Raw genomic sequence first — 19,585 nt, 5'->3', positions numbered from 1 at the left:
CCTCCCCACTCTACCTCCCCAGCCCCTCTCCTCCCAGAGCTGGGGAGAACCCAGGAGTCCTGGCTCCTGCCCTGCCCCTCCCCACTCTACCTCCTAGGCCCCTTCCTCCCAGAGCTGGGGGAGAACACAGGAGTCCTGGCTCCCTGCCCTGCCCTCCCCACTCTACTCCCAGCCCCGCTCCCCTCCCAGAGCTGGGGAGAACCCAGGAGTCCTGGCTCCCTGCCCTGCCCCTCCCCACTCTACCTGCCCAGCCCCACTCCTCCCAGTGCTGGGTGAGAACCCAGGAGTCCTGGCTCCCAGCCCTGCCTGCCCCTCCCCACTCTACCCCTAGCCCCACTCCTCCCAGCGCGGGGGGAGAACCCAGGAGTCCTGGCTCCCAGCCCTGCCCCTCCCCCACTCTACCTCCCAGCCCTCCTCTCCCAGAGCTGGGAGAACCCAGGAGTCCTGGCTCCTGCCCTGCCCTCCCCACTCTACCCCCAGCCCCCTCCTCCCAGCGCTGGGGAGAACCCAGGAGTCCTGGCTCCAGCCCTGCCCCTCCCCACTCTACCTCCCCAGCCCCCCTCCTCCCAGAGCTGGGGAGAACCCAGGAGTCCTGGCTCCCAGCCCTGCCCCTCCCCACTCTACCTCCCAGCCCTCCCCTCCCAGAGCTGGGGAGAACCCAGGAGTCCTGGCTCCCTGCCCTGCCCTCCCCACTCTACCTCCCCAGCCCCCTCCCAGAGCTGGGGGAGAACCGAGGAGTCCTGGCTCCTGCCCTGCCCCTCCCCACTCTACCCCCAGCCCCCTCCTCCCAGAGCTGGGAGAACCCAGGAGTCCTGGCTCCCTGCCCTGCCCTCCCCACTCTGCCCCCAGCCCCACTCCTCCCAGAGCTGGGGAGAACCCAGGAGTCCTGGCTCCCAGCCCTGCCTGCCCTCCCCACTCTACCCCCAGCCCCACTCCTCCCAGAACTGGGGAGAACCCAGGAGTCCTGGCTCCTGCCCTGCCTGCCCTCCCCACTCTCTACCCCTAGCCCCACTCCTCCCAGGCTGGGGAGAACCCAGGAGTCCTGGCTCCTGCCCTGCCTGCCCCTCCCCACTCTACCCCCAGCCCCCTCCTCCCAGAGCTGGGGAGAACCCAGGAGTCCTGGCTCCTGCCCTGCCCCTCCCCACTCTACCCCCAGCCCCACTCCTCCCAGAGCTGGGTGAGAACCCAGGAGTCCTGGCTCCCAGCCCTGCCTGCCCCTCCCCACTCTACCCCTAGCCCCACTCCTCCCAGCGCTGGGAGAACCCAGGAGTCCTGGCTCCCAGCCCTGCCTGCCCTCCCCACTCTACCTCCCAGCCCCCTCCTCCCAGAGCTGGGGAGAACCCAGGAGTCCTGGCTCCTGCCCTGCCCCTCCCCACTCTACCCCCAGCCCCCTCCTCCCAGCGCTGGGGAGAACCCAGGAGTCCTGGCTCCCAGCCCTGCCCCTCCCCACTCTGCCTCCCCAGCCCTCCACTCCCAGAGCTGGGGAGAACCCAGGAGTCCTGGCTCCCAGCCCTGCCCCTCCCCACTCTACCTCCCCAGCCCCGTCCTCCCAGAGCTGGGGAGAACCCAGGAGTCCTGGCTCCCAGCCCTGCCTGCCCCTCCCCACTCTACCCCAGCCCCCTCCTCCTCCCAGAGCTGGGGAGAACCCAGGAGTCCTGGCTCCTGCCCTGCCCCTCCCCACTCTACCCCAGCCCCCTCCTCCCAGAGCTGGGGAGAACCCAGGAGTCCTGGCTCCCAGCCCTGCCTGCCCTCCCCACTCTACCCCAGCCCCACTCCTCCCAGCGCTGGGGAGAACCCAGGAGTCCTGGCTCCCAGCCCTGCCTGCCCCTCCCCACTCTACCTCCCCAGCCCCTCCTCCCAGAGCTGGGAGAACCCAGGAGTCCTGGCTCCTGCCCTGCCCCTCCCCACTCTACCCCTAGCCCCACTCCCCTACCAGAGCTGGGAGAACCCAGGAGTCCTGGCTCCCAGCCCTGCCCCTCCCCACTCTACCCCAGCCCTCCTCCTCCCAGGCTGGGGAGAACCCAGGAGTCCTGGCTCCCAGCCCTGCCTGCCCTCCCCACTCTACCCCCAGCCCCACTCCTCCCAGAGCTGGGGAGAACCCAGGAGTCCTGGCTCCTGCCCTGCCCTTCCCCCACTCTACCCCCAGCCCCTCCTCCCAGAGCTGGGGAGAACCCAGGAGTCCTGGCTCCTGCCCTGCCTGCCCCTCCCCACTCTACCTCACCAGCCCCCTCCCCTCACAGAGCTGGGAGAACCCAGGAGTCCTGGCTCCCAGCCCTGCCCTCCCCACTCTACCTCCCCAGCCCCTCCTCCCAGAGCTGGGGAGAACCCAGGAGTCCTGGCTCCCAGCGCTGCCCCTCCCCACTCTGCCTCCCCAGCCCCCTCCTCCCAGAGCTGGGGAGAACCCAGAAGTCCTGGCTCCCAGCCCTGCCTGCCCCTCCCCACTCTACCCCCTAGCCCCACTCCTCCCAGGCTGGGGAGAACCCAGGAGTCCTGGCTCCTGCCCTGCCCCTCCCCACTCTACCCCTAGCCCCACTCCTCCCAGAGCTGGGGAGAACCCAGGAGTCCTGGCTCCCTGCCCTGCCCCTCCCCACTCTACCCCCAGCCCCTCTCCTCCCAGAGCTCGGGAGAACCCAGGAGTCCTGGCTCCCAGCCCTGCCTGCCCCTCCCCACTCTACCCCCAGCCCCCTCCTCCCAGAGCTGGGGAGAACCCAGGAGTCCTGGCTCCTGCCCTGCCCTCCCCACTCTACCCCCAGCCCTCCTCCCAGAGCTGGGGAGAACCCAGGAGTCCTGGCTCCTGCCCTGCCCCTCCCCACTCTACCCCCAGCCCCACTCCTCCCAGTGCTGGGTGAGAACCCAGGAGTCCTGGCTCCCAGCCCTGCCCCTCCCCACTCTACCCCAGCCCCACTCCTCCTCCCAGCGCTGGGGAGAACCCAGGAGTCCTGGCTCCCAGCCCTGCCTGCCCCTCCCCACTCTACCTCCCCAGCCCCCTCCTCTCCCAGAGCTGGGGAGAACCCAGGAGTCCTGGCTCCCAGCCCTGCCCCTCCCCGACTCTACCTCCCCAGCCCTCCACTCCCAGAGCTGGGAGAACCCAGGAGTCCTGGCTCCCAGCCCTGCCCCTCCCCACTCTACCTCCCCAGCCCCGTCCTCCCAGAGCTGGGGAGAACCCAGGAGTCCTGGCTCCCAGCCCTGCCTGCCCCTCCCCCACTCTACCCCCCAGCCCCCTCCTCCTCCCAGAGCTGGGAGAACCCAGGAGTCCTGGCTCCTGCCCTGCCCTCCCCACTCTACCCCCAGCCCTCCTCCCAGAGCTGGGGAGAACCCAGGAGTCCTGGCTCCCAGCCCTGCCTGCCCCTCCCCACTCTACCCCCAGCCCCACTCCTCCCAGCGCTGGGGAGAACCCAGGAGTCCTGGCTCCCAGCCCTGCCTGCCCTCCCCACTCTACCTCCCCAGCCCCCTCCTCCCAGAGCTGGGAGAACCCAAGTTCTGGCTCCCAGCCCTGCCTGCCCCTCCCCACTCTACCCCAGCCCCTCCTCCCAGAGCTGGGGAGAACCCAGGAGTCCTGGCTCCTGCCCTGCCCCTCCCCACTCTACCCCTAGCCCCACTCCCCTACCAGGCTGGGGAGAACCCAGGAGTCCTGGCTCCCAGCCCTGCCCCTCCCCACTCTACCCCCAGCCCCCTCCTCCCAGAGCTGGGGAGAACCCAGGAGTCCTGGCTCCCAGCCCTGCCTGCCCCTCCCCACTCTACCCCCAGCCCCACTCCTCCCAGAGCTGGGGAGAACCCAGGAGTCCTGGCTCCTGCCCTGCCCTTCCCCACTCTACCCCCAGCCTCCTCCTCCCAGAGCTGGGGAGAACCCAGGAGTCCTGGCTCCTGCCCTGCCTGCCCTCCCCACTCTGCCTCACCAGCCCCCTCCTCACAGAGCTGGGGAGAACCCAGGAGTCCTGGCTCCTGCCCTGCCCCTCCCCACTCTACCCCCTGGCCCCACTCCTCCCAGAGCTGGGAGAACCCAGGAGTCCTGGCTCCTGCCCTGCCCCTCCCCACTCTACCCCCAGCCCCCTCTCCTCCCAGGCTCAGGAGAACCCAGGAGTCCTGGCTCCCAGCCCTGCCTGCCCTCCCCACTCTACCCCAGCCCCTCCCTCCCAGAGCTGGGGAGAACCCAGGAGTCCTGGCTCCTGCCCTGCCCCTCCCCACTCTACCCCCAGCCCCCTCCTCCCAGAGCTGGGGAGAACCCAGGAGTCCTGGCTCCCTGCCCTGCCCCTCCCCACTCTACCCCCAGCCCCACTCCTCCCAGTGCTGGGTGAGAACCCAGGAGTCCTGGCTCCCAGCCCTGCCCCTCCCCACTCTACCCCTAGCCCCACTCCTCCCAGCGCTGGGGAGAACCCAGGAGTCCTGGCTCCCAGCCCTGCCTGCCTCCCCACTCTACCCCTAGCCCCACTCCTCCCAGCGCTGGGGAGAACCCAGGAGTCCTGGCTCCCAGCCCTGCCTGCCCCTCCCCACTCTACCTCCCCAGCCCTCCTCTCCCAGAGCTGGGGAGAACCCAGGAGTCCTGGCTCCCTGCCCTGCCCCTCCCCACTCTACCCCCAGCCCCCTCCTCCCAGCGCTGGGAGAACCCAGGACTCCTGGCTCCCAGCCCTGCCCCTCCCCACTCTACCTCCCCAGCCCTCCTCCCAGAGCTGGGGAGAACCCAGGAGTCCTGGCTCCCAGCCCTGCCCTCCCCACTCTACCTCCCCAGCCCCCTCCTCCCAGAGCTGGGGAGAACCCAGGAGTCCTGGCTCCCAGCCCTGCCTGCCCCTCCCCACTCTACCTCCCCAGCCCCACTCCTCCCAGAGCTGGGGAGAACCCAGGAGTCCTGGCTCCTGCCCTGCCCCTCCCCACTCTACCTCCCAGCCCTCCCCCAGAGCTGGGGAGAACCCAGGAGTCCTGACTCCCAGCCCTGCCCCTCCCCACTCTACCTCCCCAGCCCCCTCCTCCCAGAGCTGGGGAGAACCCAGAGTCCTGGCTCCCAGCCCTGCCTGCCCCTCCCCACTCTACCCCCTAGCCCCACTCCTCCCAGAGCTGGGGAGAACCCAGGAGTCCTGGCTCCTGCCCTGCCCCTCCCCACTCTACCCCCAGCCCCCTCTCCTCCCAGGCTGGGGAGAACCCAGGAGTCCTGGCTCCTGCCCTGCCCCTCCCCACTCTACCTCGCCAGCCCCCTCCTCCCAGAGCTGGGGAGAACCCAGGAGTCCTGGCTCCCAGCCCTGCCTGCCCCTCCCCACTCTACCCCTAGCCCCACTCCTCCTCCCAGCGCTGGGAGAACCCAGGAGTCCTGGCTCCTGCCCTGCCCCTCCCCACTCTACCCCCAGCCCCCTCCTCCCAGCGCTGGGGAGAACCCAGGAGTCCTGGCTCCCAGCCCTGCCCCTCCCCACTCTACCTCCCAGCCCTCCCTCCTCCCAGCGCTGGGGGAGAACCCAGGAGTCCTGGCTCCCAGCCCTGCCCCTCCCCCACTCTACCTCCCCAGCCCCCCTCCCCTCCCAGAGCTGGGGGAGAACCCAGAAGTCCTGGCTCCCTGCCCTGCCCCTCCCCCACTCTACCTCCCCAGCCCTCCCCCAGAGCTGGGGAGAACCCAGGAGTCCTGGCTCCCAGCCCTGCCCCTCCCCACTCTACCTCCCCAGCCCCTCCTCCCAGAGCTGGGAGAACCCAGGAGTCCTGGCTCCCAGCCCTGCCTGCCCCTCCCCACTCTACCCCCTAGCCCCACTCCTCCCAGAGCTGGGGAGAACCCAGGAGTCCTGGCTCCTGCCCTGCCCTCCTCCCCACTCTACACCCCTAGCCCCCTCCTCCCAGAGCTGGGGAGAACCCAGGAGTCCTGGCTCCCAGCCCTGCCTGCCCTCCCCACTCTACCTCCCCAAACCCCTCCTCCCAGAACTGGGGAGAACCCAGGAGTCCTGGCTCCTGCCCTGCCTGCCCCTCCCCACTCTACCCCTAGCCCCACTCCTCCCAGAGCTGGGGAGAACCCAGGAGTCCTGGCTCCCAGCCCTGCCTGCCCCTCCCCACTCTACCCCCTAGCCCCACTCCTCCCAGCGCTGGGGAGAACCCAGGAGTCCTGGCTCCCAGCCCTGCCTGCCCTCCCCACTCTACCTCCCCAGCCCCCTCCTCCCAGAGCTGGGGAGAACCCAGGAGTCCTGGCTCCCTGCCCTGCCCTCCCCACTCTACCCCCAGCCCCCTCCCCTCCTCCTCCCAGCGCTGGGGAGAACCCAGGAGTCCTGGCTCCCAGCCCTGCCCCTCCCCACTCTACCCCCCAGCCCCCTCCTCCCAGAGCTGGGGAGAACCCAGGAGTCCTGGCTCCCAGCCCTGCCTGCCCCTCCCCACTCTACCCCCTAGCCCCACTCCTCCCAGAGCTGGGGAGAAACCAGGAGTCCTGGCTCCTGCCCTGCCCTCCCCACTCTACCCCCAGCCCCTCTCCTCCCAGAGCTGGGGAGAACCCAGGAGTCCTGGCTCCCAGCCCTGCCTGCCCCTCCCCACTCTACCCCCAGCCCCCTCCTCTCAGAGCTGGGGAGAACCCAGGAGTCCTGGCTCCCTGCCCTGCCCCTCCCCACTCTACCCCCAGCCCTCCTCCCAGAGCTGGGGAGAACCCAGGAGTCCTGGCTCCCAGCCCTGCCTGCCCCTCCCCACTCTACCCCCTAGCCCCACTCCTCCCAGCGCTGGGGAGAACCCAGGAGTCCTGGCTCCCAGCCCTGCCTGCTCCTCCCCACTCTACCTCCCCAGCCCCCTCCTCCCAGAGCTGGGGAGAACCCAGAAGTCCTGGCTCCCAGCCCTGCCTGCCCTCCCCACTCTACCCCAGCCCCCTCCTCCCAGAGCTGGGGAGAACCCAGGAGTCCTGGCTCCCTGCCCTGCCCCTCCCCCACTCTCCCCCCCCTAGCCCCACTCCCCTACCAGAGCTGGGGGAGAACCCAGGAGTCCTGGCTCCCAGCCCTGCCCCTCCCCACTCTACCCCAGCCCCCTCCTCCCAGAGCTGGGGAGAACCCAGGAGTCCTGGCTCCCAGCCCTGCCTGCCCTCCCCACTCTACCCCCAGCCCCACTCCTCCCAGAGCTGGGGAGAACCCAGTAGTCCTGGCTCCCTGCCCTGCCCTTCCCCACTCTACCCCCAGCCCCTCCTCCCAGAGCTGGGGAGAACCCAGGAGTCCTGGCTCCTGCCCTGCCTGCCCCTCCCCACTCTACCTCCCCAGCCCTCCTCCCAGAGCTGGGGAGAACCCAGGAGTCCTGGCTCCCAGCCCTGCCCTCCCCACTCTACCTCCCCAGCCCCCTCCTCCCAGAGCTGGGGAGAACCCAGGAGTCCTGGCTCCCAGCGCTGCCCTCCCCACTCTACCTCCCCAGCCCCTCCTCCCAGAGCTGGGGAGAACCCAGGAGTCCTGGCTCCCAGCCCTGCCTGCCCCTCCCCACTCTACCCCCAGCCCCCTCCTCCCAGAGCTGGGGAGAACCCAGGAGTCCTGGCTCCTGCCCTGCCCCTCCCCACTCTACCCCCAGCCCCACTCCTCCCAGCGCTGGGGAGAACCCAGGAGTCCTGGCTTCCAGCCCTGCCTGCCCTCCCCACTCTACCTCCCCAGCCCCTCCTCCCAGAGCTGGGGAGAACCCAGAAGTCCTGGCTCCCTGCCCTGCCCCTCCCCACTCTACCCCTAGCCCCACTCCTACCAGAGCTGGGGAGAACCCAGGAGTCCTGGCTCCCAGCCCTGGCTGCCCTCCCCCACTCTACCCCCAGCCCCACTCCTCCCAGAGCTGGGGAGAACCCAGTAGTCCTGGCTCCCTGCCCTGCCCTTCCCCACTCTACCCCCAGCCCCCTCCTCCCAGAGCTGGGGAGAACCCAGGAGTCCTGGCTCCTGCCCTGCCTGCCCCTCCCCACTCTACCTCCCCAGCCCCTCCTCCCAGAGCTGGGGAGAACCCAGGAGTCCTGGCTCCTGCCCTGCCTGCCCCTCCCCACTCTGCCCCCAGCCCCCTCCTCCCAGAGCTGGGGAGAACCCAGGAGTCCTGGCTCCCAGCCCTGCCCCTCCCCACTCTACCTCCCCAGCCCCCTCCCAGAGCTGGGGAGAACCCAGAAGTCCTGGCTCCTGCCCTGCCCCTCCCCACTCTACCCCCAGCCCCCTCTTCTCCCAGAGCTGGGGAGAACCCAGGAGTCCTGGCTCCCAGCCCTGCCTGCCCCTCCCCACTCTACCCCAGCCCCCTCCTCCCAGAGCTGGGGAGAACCCAGGAGTCCTGGCTCCTGCCCTGCCCCTCCCCACTCTTCCCCAGCCCCCTCCTCCCAGAGCTGGGGAGAACCCAGGAGTCCTGGCTCCCAGCCCTGCCTGCCCCTCCCCACTCTACCCCTAGCCCCACTCCTCCCAGCGCTGGGGAGAACCCAGGAGTCCTGGCTCCCAGCCCTGCGTGCCCTCCCCACTCTACCTCCCCAGCCCCCTCCTCCCAGAGCTGGGGAGAACCCAGGAGTCCTGGCTCCTTCCCTGCCCCTCCCCACTCTACCCCCTAGCCCCACTCCTCCCAGCGCTGGGGAGAACCCAGGAGTCCTGGCTCCCAGCCCTGCCTGCCCCTCCCCACTCTACCTCCCCAGCCCCCTCCTCCCAGAGCTGGGGAGAACCCAGGAGTCCTGGCTCCCAGCCCTGCCTGCCCTCCCCACTCTACCCCCAGCCCCCTCCTCCCAGAGCTGGGGAGAACCCAGGAGTCCTGGCTCCTGCCCTGCCTGCCCCTCCCCACTCTACCTCCCCAGCCCCTCTCCCCTCCTCCCAGAGCTGGGGAGAACCCAGGAGTCCTGGCTCCTGCCCTGCCCCTCCCCACTCTACCTCCCCAGCCCTCCTCCCAGAGCTGGGGAGAACCCAGGAGTCCTGGCTCCCAGCCCTGCCTGCCTCCCCACTCTACCCCCTAGCCCCACTCCTCCCAGCGCTGGGGAGAACCCAGGAGTCCTGGCTCCCAGCCCTGCCTGCCCCTCCCCACTCTACCTCCCCAGCCCCCTCCTCCCAGAGCTGGGGAGAACCCAGGAGTCCTGGCTCCCAGCCCTGCCCCTCCCCACTCTACCCCCAGCCCCACTCCTCCCAGAGCTGGGGAGAACCCAGGAGTCCTGGCTCCCAGCCCTGCCTGCCCTCCCCACTCTACCCCCTAGCCCCACTCCTCCCAGAGCTGGGGAGAACCCAGGAGTCCTGGCTCCTGCCCTGCCCTCCCCACTCTACCCCCTAGCCCCCTCCTCCCAGAGCTGGGGAGAACCCAGGAGTCCTGGCTCCCTGCCCTGCCTGCCCTCCCCACTCTACCTCCCCAGCCCCCTCCTCCCAGAGCTGGGGAGAACCCAGGAGTCCTGGCTCCCAGCCCTGCCCCTCCCCACTCTACCTCCCCAGCCCCCTCCTCCCAGAGCTGGGGAGAACCCAGGAGTCCTGGCTCCCAGCCCTGCCCCTCCCCACTCTACCTCCCCAGCCCCCTCCTCCCAGAGCTGGGGAGAACCCAGGAGTCCTGGCTCCTGCCCTGCCCCTCCCCACTCTACCCCAGCCCCCTCCTCCCAGAGCTGGGGAAGAACCCAGGAGTCCTGGCTCCCAGCCCTGCCTGCCCCTCCCCACTCTACCCCTAGCCCCACTCCTCCCAGAGCTGGGGAGAACCCAGGAGTCCTGGCTCCTGCCCTGCCCTCCCCACTCTACCCCTGGCCCCTCCTCCTCCCAGAGCTGGGGAGAACCCAGAAGTCCTGGCTCCCAGCCCTGCCTGCCCCTCCCCACTCTACCCCTAGCCCCACTCCTCCCAGAGCTGGGGAGAACCCAGGAGTCCTGGCTCCTGCCCTGCCCCTCCCCACTCTACCCCCAGCCCCCTCTCCTCCCAGAGCTGGGGAGAACCCAGGAGTCCTGGCTCCCAGCCCTGCCTGCCCTCCCCACTCTACCCCAGCCCCCCTCCTCCCAGAGCTGGGGAGAACCCAGGAGTCCTGGCTCCTGCCCTGCCTGCCCCTCCCCACTCTACCTCCCCAGCCCCCTCCTCCCAGAGCTGGGGAGAACCCAGGAGTCCTGGCTCCTGCCCTGCCCCTCCCCCACTCTACCTCCCTAGGCCCCCCCCTCCCAGAGCTGGGGGAGAACCCAGGAGTCCTGGCTCCCTGCCCTGCCCTCCCCACTCTACCTCCCTAGGCCCTCCTCCCAGAGCTGGGGAGAACCCAGGAGTCCTGGCTCCTGCCCTGCCCCTCCCCACTCTACCCCCAGCCCCCTCCTCCCAGAGCTGGGGAGAACCCAGGAGTCCTGGCTCCCAGCCCTGCCTGCCCCTCCCCACTCTACCCCCTAGCCCCACTCCTCCCAGAGCTGGGGAGAACCCAGGAGTCCTGGCTCCTGCCCTGCCCCTCCCCACTCTACCCCCTGGCCCCCTCCTCCCAGAGCTGGGGAGAACCCAGAAGTTCTGGCTCCCAGCCCTGCCTGCCCCTCCCACTCTACCCCTAGCCCCACTCCTCCCAGAGCTGGGAGAACCCAGGAGTCCTGGCTCCTGCCCTGCCCCTCCCCACTCTACCCCCAGCCCCCTCTCCTCCCAGAGCTGGGGAGAACCCAGGAGTCCTGGCTCCCAGCCCTGCCTGCCCCTCCCCACTCTACCCCCAGCCCCCTCCTCCCAGAGCTGGGGAGAACCCAGGAGTCCTGGCTCCTGCCCTGCCTGCCCTCCCCACTCTACCTCCCCAGCCCCCTCCTCCCAGAGCTGGGGAGAACCCAGGAGTCCTGGCTCCTGGCCTGCCCTCCCCACTCTACCTCCCTAGGCCCCCTCCTCCCAGAGCTGGGGAGAACCCAGGAGTCCTGGCTCCTGCCCTGCCCCTCCCCACTCTACCTCCCTAGGCCCTCCTCCCAGAGCTGGGGAGAACCCAGGAGTCCTGGCTCCTGCCCTGCCCTCCCCACTCTACCTCCCTAGGCCCCCTCCTCCCAGAGCTGGGGGAGAACCCAGGAGTCCTGGCTCCCTGGCCTGCCCCTCCCCCACGCTACCTCCCAACGCCCCCTCCCCGCCCCGAGCGGGGGGAGAACCCCGGAGTCCTGGCTCCCTGCCCTGCCCCTCCCCCACTCTACCTCCCTAGGCCCCCTCCCCTCCCAGAGCTGGGGGAGAACCCAGGAGTCCTGGCTCCCTGCCCTGCCCCTCCCCCACTCTACCTCCCTAGGCCCCCTCCCCTCCCAGAGCTGGGGGAGAACCCAGGAGTCCTGGCTCCCCCTATTTTCATATGGCTCCATCCAACACCCTCCCCCCCCCCCGCCCCGAGTGGGGAGAGACGAGGCCAGGGGAGAAGGAGGCGGGGGGAGGGTACTCGGGGGGCCGGGCCGGGCCGAGACCCGGGACACGCGAGTTCGCGTCAGGAGCCGGAGGGGGCGGGGCGGGGCTCCCTGGGGGCGGGGCGGGATGAGGAGTTGCGTTGCGTGGGGGGGGGAGGTGTCAGGTGCACCCAGGGACCCGCCCTCACCTGGCGGCGCCCCGGGGCAGGCTGGGAGTTGTAGTTCCTGGCTCGTCTCACAGCGGAAGAGACGAGCCGGTTGCTCAGACAACGCGCCCTCCCGGTGCACTCTGGGAAGCGTAGTTCTTTCTCTCTCTCTCTCTCGCTCTCTCACACGCGCGGCCTCTATTGGAGGAGGGGCCGTAACTCGTCACTTCGCCGCGCCCCTCCCGCTCCTGATTGGCGGAGAGAGCGGGACAGAGACTGGCGCGTGGGGAGGTTCCTCCCGCCGAGGCTCGCTGCCGCCCCCGGCGCGCTGCGGCCGTTGGGATCGAATCCCCTCCCCCTCTGTGACCCTCCCACCAGCCCCGCCCCAGCGTCCCCTCCCCACCCTGTCCGCTCTGCCCGGCCTTTCCTTCGCCCCGCCACCCTGCCCCCAACCTCCTCCTCCTCCTCTCCCCCAGCGCCCCGCCCCTAATTCCCTGCAGCCCATTTCCCCACGGCTGGGCCCCACTCTCCCATCCCCCCACTGCCCCAGGGTGGGGGGTTCCTCATCTCCCATCTCTGCTGCCCCCCAACCTGCCGGGTTCCCCTTTTCAGCCACTGTGGGGTCCTCCCACCCGCCCCCACCCATCCACTCTGGGCTCTCTAAATCCCACATTCCCATAATGCACCTCGGTAACCCCACCCTCCTCTGTCCCTAATCCCCCTCGTCCCTGCCCTGGGGTCCCCCTGGACACCCCAACCCACAGTCCGGCCCCACGTACACCCCAGTCCCTCATCACACGCTGAGCTAGTCCTTCAGGGGCCCCCACAGCCCCCCAAACTCCCCATCCCGGAGCCCCGTGGGCCTGTGGCTGGGAAGTGGGGGAAGCTCCCACTCTGGCTGGGCTGGGGGTGGGTGTTAATCTTTTCCTGGCTTGGGTGTGCTGGGCTCACAAAGGCCTTTTGCTCCCTCGGGGTGGGGGGTGGTTTTGGCCACAGGTGACGTGGTTTGGTAGCCCTGTGGATGCTGCATGGTGTCTGGAATGGGGCGTGTGTGTTCCCATCATGCCCCTTCCCCTCTGCCTGCAGAGCTGAGCACAGACAGGCCTGAGGGGCAGAGCAGGAGCTCTGGGAAGGAGAAGAGCAATATGAAGATGGAGTCTAGGACGAGGCCAGGTGACTTCTGTGGAGGGAGACGTGCTGGACAGCGCCAAGGATTGGGGGGACAACCAGGTGTGAGCCCCGGGCTCAGATTTCTGATTGTAGCTGTGATGGCAGAATGGGAGGAGGGTTGAAGCCGGAGCCCTGGGGTGTGGGAGTAGCGAGAAGAGGAGCCTCGCCACCATTGCTTTTTCTTTTCCTCTTGTGTTGTGTTTCCTACCAAGGGAAAAGAAGTCGCGGGGACGGAGTCCAGCCCCGAGGTGAGATGGAAAGTGAGCGAGAACAGTGACAGGGTGAATCCTGTTGATGCCAGGCAAGACCTGCCCAGCTGGGATGAGAGTAGCTGTCTCTGTCGGTGAGAGAAGTGTCTGGTTTGGGAAGGGCTCTGGTCACAGCCCCCCTGGCTCCAGGCAGGGATGTCCCATTACCTGGGTGTGGGTTTCCGGACTAGCTGTGGCTTCAAGGGAGATGATGTTGCCATTTGTGGGGGCTGATCATCTCTCTGGCCAGGAGGTATCTCTCTCTCTATGTTGGCCAACTTACACTCAAACTCTCTCTCTCCTTTCATGGACACCTGTCATGTTCAGTTGCCTGCATCCTCTTCCTCTGCTCCCCCTCCCCCAGTCTCCTGTGGGCTCAGCTGGGTCTATCTGCCCACGGGCAAGGTCTCTGCCATACTGGGAAGGATGTGTCCTGCCTGCCAGGATAAGGGGGTTGCTCCTCCCACCCCCTATCTTCAGGGAGACCTCATTGCTGTAACTGGGTCACAGCGTGAGTGGCCAGTCATGTCTTTGGGGCTGTGGGGTCTGAGACTGAGAGGGGTGGGCTCGCAGTCATGGCTTTGGGCACAGGATTAGAGATGCCCAGAACCCCTCTTATCACCCGCTAGCTCCATTACTGCATCACCCAAAAGCCTCGCTCAGGGTCCACTATGCCTCCTTGTGCTGGGCACTGCAGGGCCAATCAGAGGGACAGCAGGATGCATGAGGAAATAGATGAGTGTGTGAGGCAGATGGTTGAAGGGGGGTGTGTGGCATACATTGGGGACGGATGGGGGGTTGAGGGTTGGACAGACAGCGGGACAGATGGAGAGCTGCAGGGACGGATGGTGACGTCACAGGCTGGACTTGTGATGGGTTCAGCTCATGGCCGCTGGCCCTGTCATCTCCTGCCCCCATCTGCCCGTCTGACTCTGCCCCTGTCTCTCGCAGGCAGCACTCAGCAGAGTCTGGCCCTGTCGTTACACTGGTGCCTACATCCAGCGCACACCTGTGTGTTATGTGCTCCTGGAGAGCTCAGGCAGGGACAAGCATGCGGTTCATGGCTGCTGAACCAGCTACTCCAAAACTGCCACAGATCTCCCCCTCCTTGGGCAGCAAGACCCTGGCCGGGGGGTTCCCTGTCCCTCCTCGCTGCCAAAGCAGCCTGCTCAGCACAGAGACCGAGGTCACCTGCCTCCACCCAGCCTCTAGCTGGAGCTGCTCCAGCCCCGAATTGCTGGTATCCAGCCTGGCCGGAGTTGGTGCGATGTCCTAGCGGAGTCCGTTCTTTCTCCCCGGTAGATGACGATTTTCCCCACTGCAGTTAGTTGCTCTTTCTCTGCTTCCCCATAGCCCCTCTCCAGTGATAGTGACCCCTGCTGGCCAGGCACGGGCGTGTCCTGTAGGTGCCTTCTTGTAGGAGCAGTGACTCCTGGTGGCGAGGGGCAGCAATGCCTGGCATGTATCCCCCCTAGCATTGCTGCAGCGACCCCTGCTGGCCACTGAGGGCAGTTACCTATGTGACCCCACCACTGCCATTGCGCCTGTGAGCGCTGGTGGGTGGGTGAGGCAGGGCCCTGTATGTATATGAGCCATTGGGGCAGTGCCCTCTGCGTAGCCCACTCTCATCTCGGTGACTCGTGTTGCCCAGGTGGGGCAGTCCCCTGTGTTTATTTACTCCCCCCAACCCCTGCATTGGGCCAGTGAGCACTGGTAGCCAGAGGAATCAGTGCCTGAGGTGTGTTTTTCACCTCCCCCAAGGTGGCAGGGTGCCTGGGTCGCCGTGTCAGGCAGTGCCCTCAGTATCTTCCAACCCCTCTGTGGCAGTGAGCCCTGCTCCTGGTGTGTGTCACTCCCCCACTAGGGATGTGCACTGGTGGCCAAGTATGGCAGTGCCCTGTGTGTAGCCCCCTCCCTCCCTGCCCCTGCCCCCCAGGGTGACCAGATAGAAAGTGTGAAGAATCGGGATGGGGTGGAGGGTAATAGGCACCTACATAAGAAAAAGCCCCGAATATCGGGACTGTCCCTATTAAATCGGGATATCTGGTCACCCTATCCCCTCTACCCCTGTGCCAGGTATGGCAGGCACTGATCCCTGGCATCTCTGTGGGGCAATACCCTCTGTATATCCCCCAATTGGGGCAGTGACCCCTGCTGGTCAGGTGGGGCAGTGCCCTGTGTGTTTGTCCCCCCCTATTTAGGTAGTGACCCCTGGTGGCTAAGTGAGGCAGTGGCCTTTGATTTCCTCTTCTCTCCCCAGCCCCCTCTCTCTCTGGGGTAGGGCCCCCAGTTGGGGCACTACCCGATGTGTATCTCTACTAATTGGAGCAGTGACCTCCCTGTGGTGTCCTGGTGTGGCAGTGCCCTATTGGTATCTCCCTCCCCCTCTCCCCACACCATTGTGGTAGTGGCCACTTCAGGCAGTGGCCTGTTTATCATCCCCCCCACACACCACCACCATTGCAGCAGTGCCTCCTGGTGGCCATGTGCAGCAGTGCCCTGCATGTATCCCCCCCAACCATTGCTGCAGTGACCCCAGGTGCCCAGTTTGAGTAGTAGCCTGTGTGTACCTCACCTCGTGGGGCAGTGACCACTGGTGTCTTGGTGCTAAGATGCAGCCACCTCTGGGTTACATGGTGGGGCTGTTTACAGGACAATGGGGACAGCCCCCCCCCCCCCGTTCCAGGAAGTAGGGGAATGTCTGGTGTTCGGGGCAGAGCGTTCCACCTTCTATTGAACTGTGATGCTCTGAGCACCTTTCCCCTGCATGAAGAAGACCCTGTGTAGCTCCACAGCTGGTCCAGTAACAGGTATCACCTCACCTGCCTTGTCTCCCTGGTATTCTGGCCAGTGTCCAACTTCCCCTTCGCTGTTGGTCCTCAAACCTCCTCCAAGCAACCCCCCCCCCCAGTCCCTTAAGATGCCAAACCTCCCCTGGAGCCCAACCCCGGGGGGGGGGCACCCCACCTGAAAACCCTACGGCACCATGGGAGTGGTCGTGTCTCCTGCTTCCATTTCCTGACAGCCGCTGCCAGGCAGGGCCCAGACTTCCCATTTCTGGTGCAAGTCCGGAAGCAGATGCTGCCATGAGGCGGTGCTGGGAAGGGTGGTGCTGGTGTCAGGAGAAAGCAGGAGGAGTAGGTGTGGTCTGTGCTACTGTCCCCCTAATCCCTGCTCCCCCCCCTCTGGCACCCAACCCTGAATCTCCTCTGGTGCCCCCAAGCTCTGCACCCCTAACCCTGTGCCCCCTCCCGTTCCCCTAAACCCTGCCTCCTCCCGCACCCGTAATCCCTGCACTGTGCCCCCTTTTCCCCTAACCCCTGCACCCCCTCCTGTGCCCACTTGGGGAAACTGACCAGGCTGCATGGAGTAGCTGGCATTGCGGCGCGCCCCCCCCGCCGCCCCTGACCACTGCTCCCCCGCACCGTGCTAGGGGGCTGAGAGGGGGGAGCAAGGAGCGACCGCCGGGCGCCCTGCCTCCAGGTCACCTGCCGCACCTGGGCTGCTGCTCTCTGTCCTCCCCTTATGCAGCCCAGGTGGGGAAGGTGACCTGGAGGCAGGGAGCCCTGATGTCGCTCCTTGCTCCCCCCTCACAGCCCCCTAGGGGGGCACAGAGGAACATTGGGGGGAGCAGTATCCGCTCATCACCGCTCTCTCCCCATTCTCTTCCCCTCCCTCCCACGCATGTTCCTATGCCGGGAGGGAGCAGGGAGAAATCTGGGCACCACCCCAAGCAGCACTCCCCTGCCAGCCGGGAGCAGTTTCTGACTTTACACCAGCAGCACACACCTCTCTGCCACCGTACAGCACCACCCTTGACCATGGTACCCCTGGGCAATTCCCTGGTGGCACCCACCCCTAAGGCTGGCCCTGGCTATGGGCTTCAGAGGGAGTGACCAGACCAGGCGGCCATGGAGAGCTCCAGCCCCTGTTCTCCCCTCCCAGCTTCTAGCAATCAGAGGCCAGGGACATGCTTCCATGCTGATGACAGGTACTGCTCGATAACGAGCCAAAGTACCTTCATATTCCTCATCTGAGTCAGATGCCACCCACCGAAGATTGATTGTCCTGTCTAGTGGTTCAGGTTCTGCAGTGTCTGCATCAGAGTGTTGCTCTTTGAGGACTTCTGACAACATGTTTCACACCTCGTCCCTCTTGGATTTTGGAAGGCTCTTCAGATTCTTACACCTTGGCTCGAGCGCTGTAGCTGTCTCTAGAAATCTCACGTTATACCTTCTTTGCGTTTTGTCAAATTTGCAGTGAAAGTGTTCTTAAAGTGAACATGTGCTGGGTCATCACCCACCACTGCTATAAAACAAAATATACGGCAGAATGTGGATAAAACCATGGAGCAGGAGACATACAGTTCTTCATCAAGGTCTTCAGTCACAAATTAATGCATTATTTTTTTAACGAGCGTTATCAGCATGGAAGCATGTCCTCTGGAATGGTGGTTGAAGTATGAAGGCATATGGATGTTAGCATCTCTGGCACGTTAATACCTTGCAACGCTGGCTGCAAAAGTGCCATGAGAGAGCCTGTTCTCACTTTTAGGTGACGTATATAAGACACGGGCAGCATTATCTCCAGTAAATGTAAACAAACCTGTTTGTCTTAGCGATTGGCTGAACAAGAAGTAGGACTGACTGGACTCTAAAGTTTTACATTGTTTTCTTTTTGAGTGACTTATGCAACAAAAAAAATCTACATATGCAAGTTGCACTTTAATGATAAAGAGATTGCACTACAGCACTTTATATTTTACAGTGTAAATATTTGTAATAAAACTATAGTGAGCACTGTACACTTCGTATTCTGTGTTGTAATTGAAATCAATATATTGAAAATGTAGAAAAACAAAAATAAATTTCAATTGGTATTCTATTGTTTAACGGTGTGATTAAAACAGATTAATCATGATTTTTTAAAAGTTAATAGCGTAAGTTAACTGCGATTAATTGCCAGCCTTAGATTTGAATTTTTCTGTCCCATGCAGGGCAAGCTGGAATATCCGTGTGCAGGGAAAGAGCCTGGGGGGAATTGTGCTGGGAAATGATTTCCTGTTCTGACATGTTCCCAGTTGCCCTTTTTGCCCTAACAGGCTGCAGCGCAACATCCATACATGGAGCGTAGGCTGGGTGGGGAGAAGTCTGTGTAACTCATCCAGTTATTGATAGACATGAGACCTCGAATATTACCAATCTGTGTGTGTCCCCCCCCACACACACACCCCCAACCAACCATCTCCCAAACAGACCCTCAGTCTGGAAAGCATTTGTCCCTCATGTTGTTGAAAAGACTCACAGCAAACAGAAAAATCTCAGCTTTTAAAACAATCTTCCAGCAAAACAAAGAAACTCACATCTGTAGCTTAGAAAACACACTCCCAAGAAATTTTAACAACATGAAAAAACCAAAGTGCTAAAGAGACCTGATTTTTCAACTATTTCAAAAAAAATCTTCTTAAATCAGCATATTTAGAACAAAACTTTTTCTGCTTTTCTAACCAGACAGTTCTCCCCAGAAGGAGAGGCACTGGTCCTGGAGACACTGCAATACCAGGTCAATGCATGGGGTGGACGGAGCAAGCTCCTATTCTATCCCCTTGTTTTAAAAATCAATTTAACATACAGTCCTCAAATAAAGGACCTATCAGATATTAAACTGATAAGAACAGATTTAAAGTTTATTAGAGAATATTTAAAAATAAACGATACAAAGTGTTTGAGGCGTCAGTTATTGTGTCATTGGGGGTAACATACAGGTTGTGGGGGGATGTCAGCGGTTTGGTATTGGACGGCATATACATACACACAGTCTGTCATGTCCCCAATGCGGGGTATACGGTGGGTGGGTTCAAGGTACAGCCAGCAAGCAGTGAGGGCACATCACTCATACAAACAGGTTATGGGTAGTCGTGGGCATGAATAAATGAGCGGACTGGGTAATGATGATAGGGTGCCCCTCACAGGGCAGAGTTCAGTTTGGTTGGTTCAGGGGATAAAGTCCAACAGGGGAAGTTGACAGGTCTCTTCCCCCTTGCGGGTGCACGAAGTCACGCCGGCTCATTCTTGGTATTGACGGTGGCCGGTGACGTGCTCTGTGTAAATGTCTCTGGACCACCGAATAGCGTCCGAGACCATCAGGCATCTCATGAGCCGCACGTAGCGACGGCCGACCCCACAGGTCCGCAGCACATGTTCATTAAGGGGGTCCCAGGCGCCCAAGGCCCCAACGATCAGAGCGTCGGTGTAGACCTCGTAGACCTTTGCTACAGGTCTATAGGGCTGGATCCCTCCCTCCCCCCTTCTCCCCGCATTTCCTGCCTCTGGGGGTCTATGGAGATGGGTGTCTCCTCTGCCATCCCCTCGCCTGCCCCCCAATATCCCGCAGCCTCTAGGGGTCTATGGGGCTGGGTCGCTCTCCCTGCCCCTGTGCTCCCCCCTGCACAGCATGTCCTGGGAGTGACTCAGATTCCCTGGACCAACATTTCACACACCCCACCCCCACCCCACATGTCTCTTCTCTCCCCCCGCTCCCGCCACCCCACCCCAGTTCCCCTGCATCCCAGGCCGGGTCGCGGCCCCCCCCCCGTCCCCCTCCTGACCCCAATAGCTCCCTGCCCCTACAGGTCTATGGGGCTCGGTCTCTCCCTCCCTCCATCCCCTCATCCCTTCCCCCAATAGCTCCCTGCCCCAGGCTGTCTATGGGGCTGGGTCTCTCCCTGAAGCCCCGCCCCCAGCGCGGGGCTCACAGACAAGCCCCGCCCGGCGGCTGTGACGTGCGCTGGGGCTGTGACGTGCTCACT

The 19,585-nt window shown here is 64.8% G+C and overlaps 1 protein-coding gene and 1 non-coding gene across 2 annotated transcripts in view; both read right to left on the bottom strand.

The window, feature by feature from the left end:
* Window positions 1–19,585, bottom strand: part of LOC120375395 (zinc finger protein 883-like) — a gene marked incomplete at its 5' end in the record, with an annotated part of 158,913 nt that overhangs the window by 4,600 nt on the left and 134,728 nt on the right. The window lies entirely within an intron of this gene.
* Window positions 18,303–18,487, bottom strand: LOC120376416. The gene has a single exon (XR_005587296.1). It is a non-coding gene; the product is annotated as a U2 spliceosomal RNA (small nuclear RNA).

Source organism: Mauremys reevesii, linkage group 12, assembly GCF_016161935.1.
Source record: "Mauremys reevesii isolate NIE-2019 linkage group 12, ASM1616193v1, whole genome shotgun sequence".
NCBI classification, from domain to species: Eukaryota; Metazoa; Chordata; order Testudines; family Geoemydidae; genus Mauremys; species Mauremys reevesii.
This window is presented reverse-complemented; position numbering and strand designations above follow the sequence as displayed.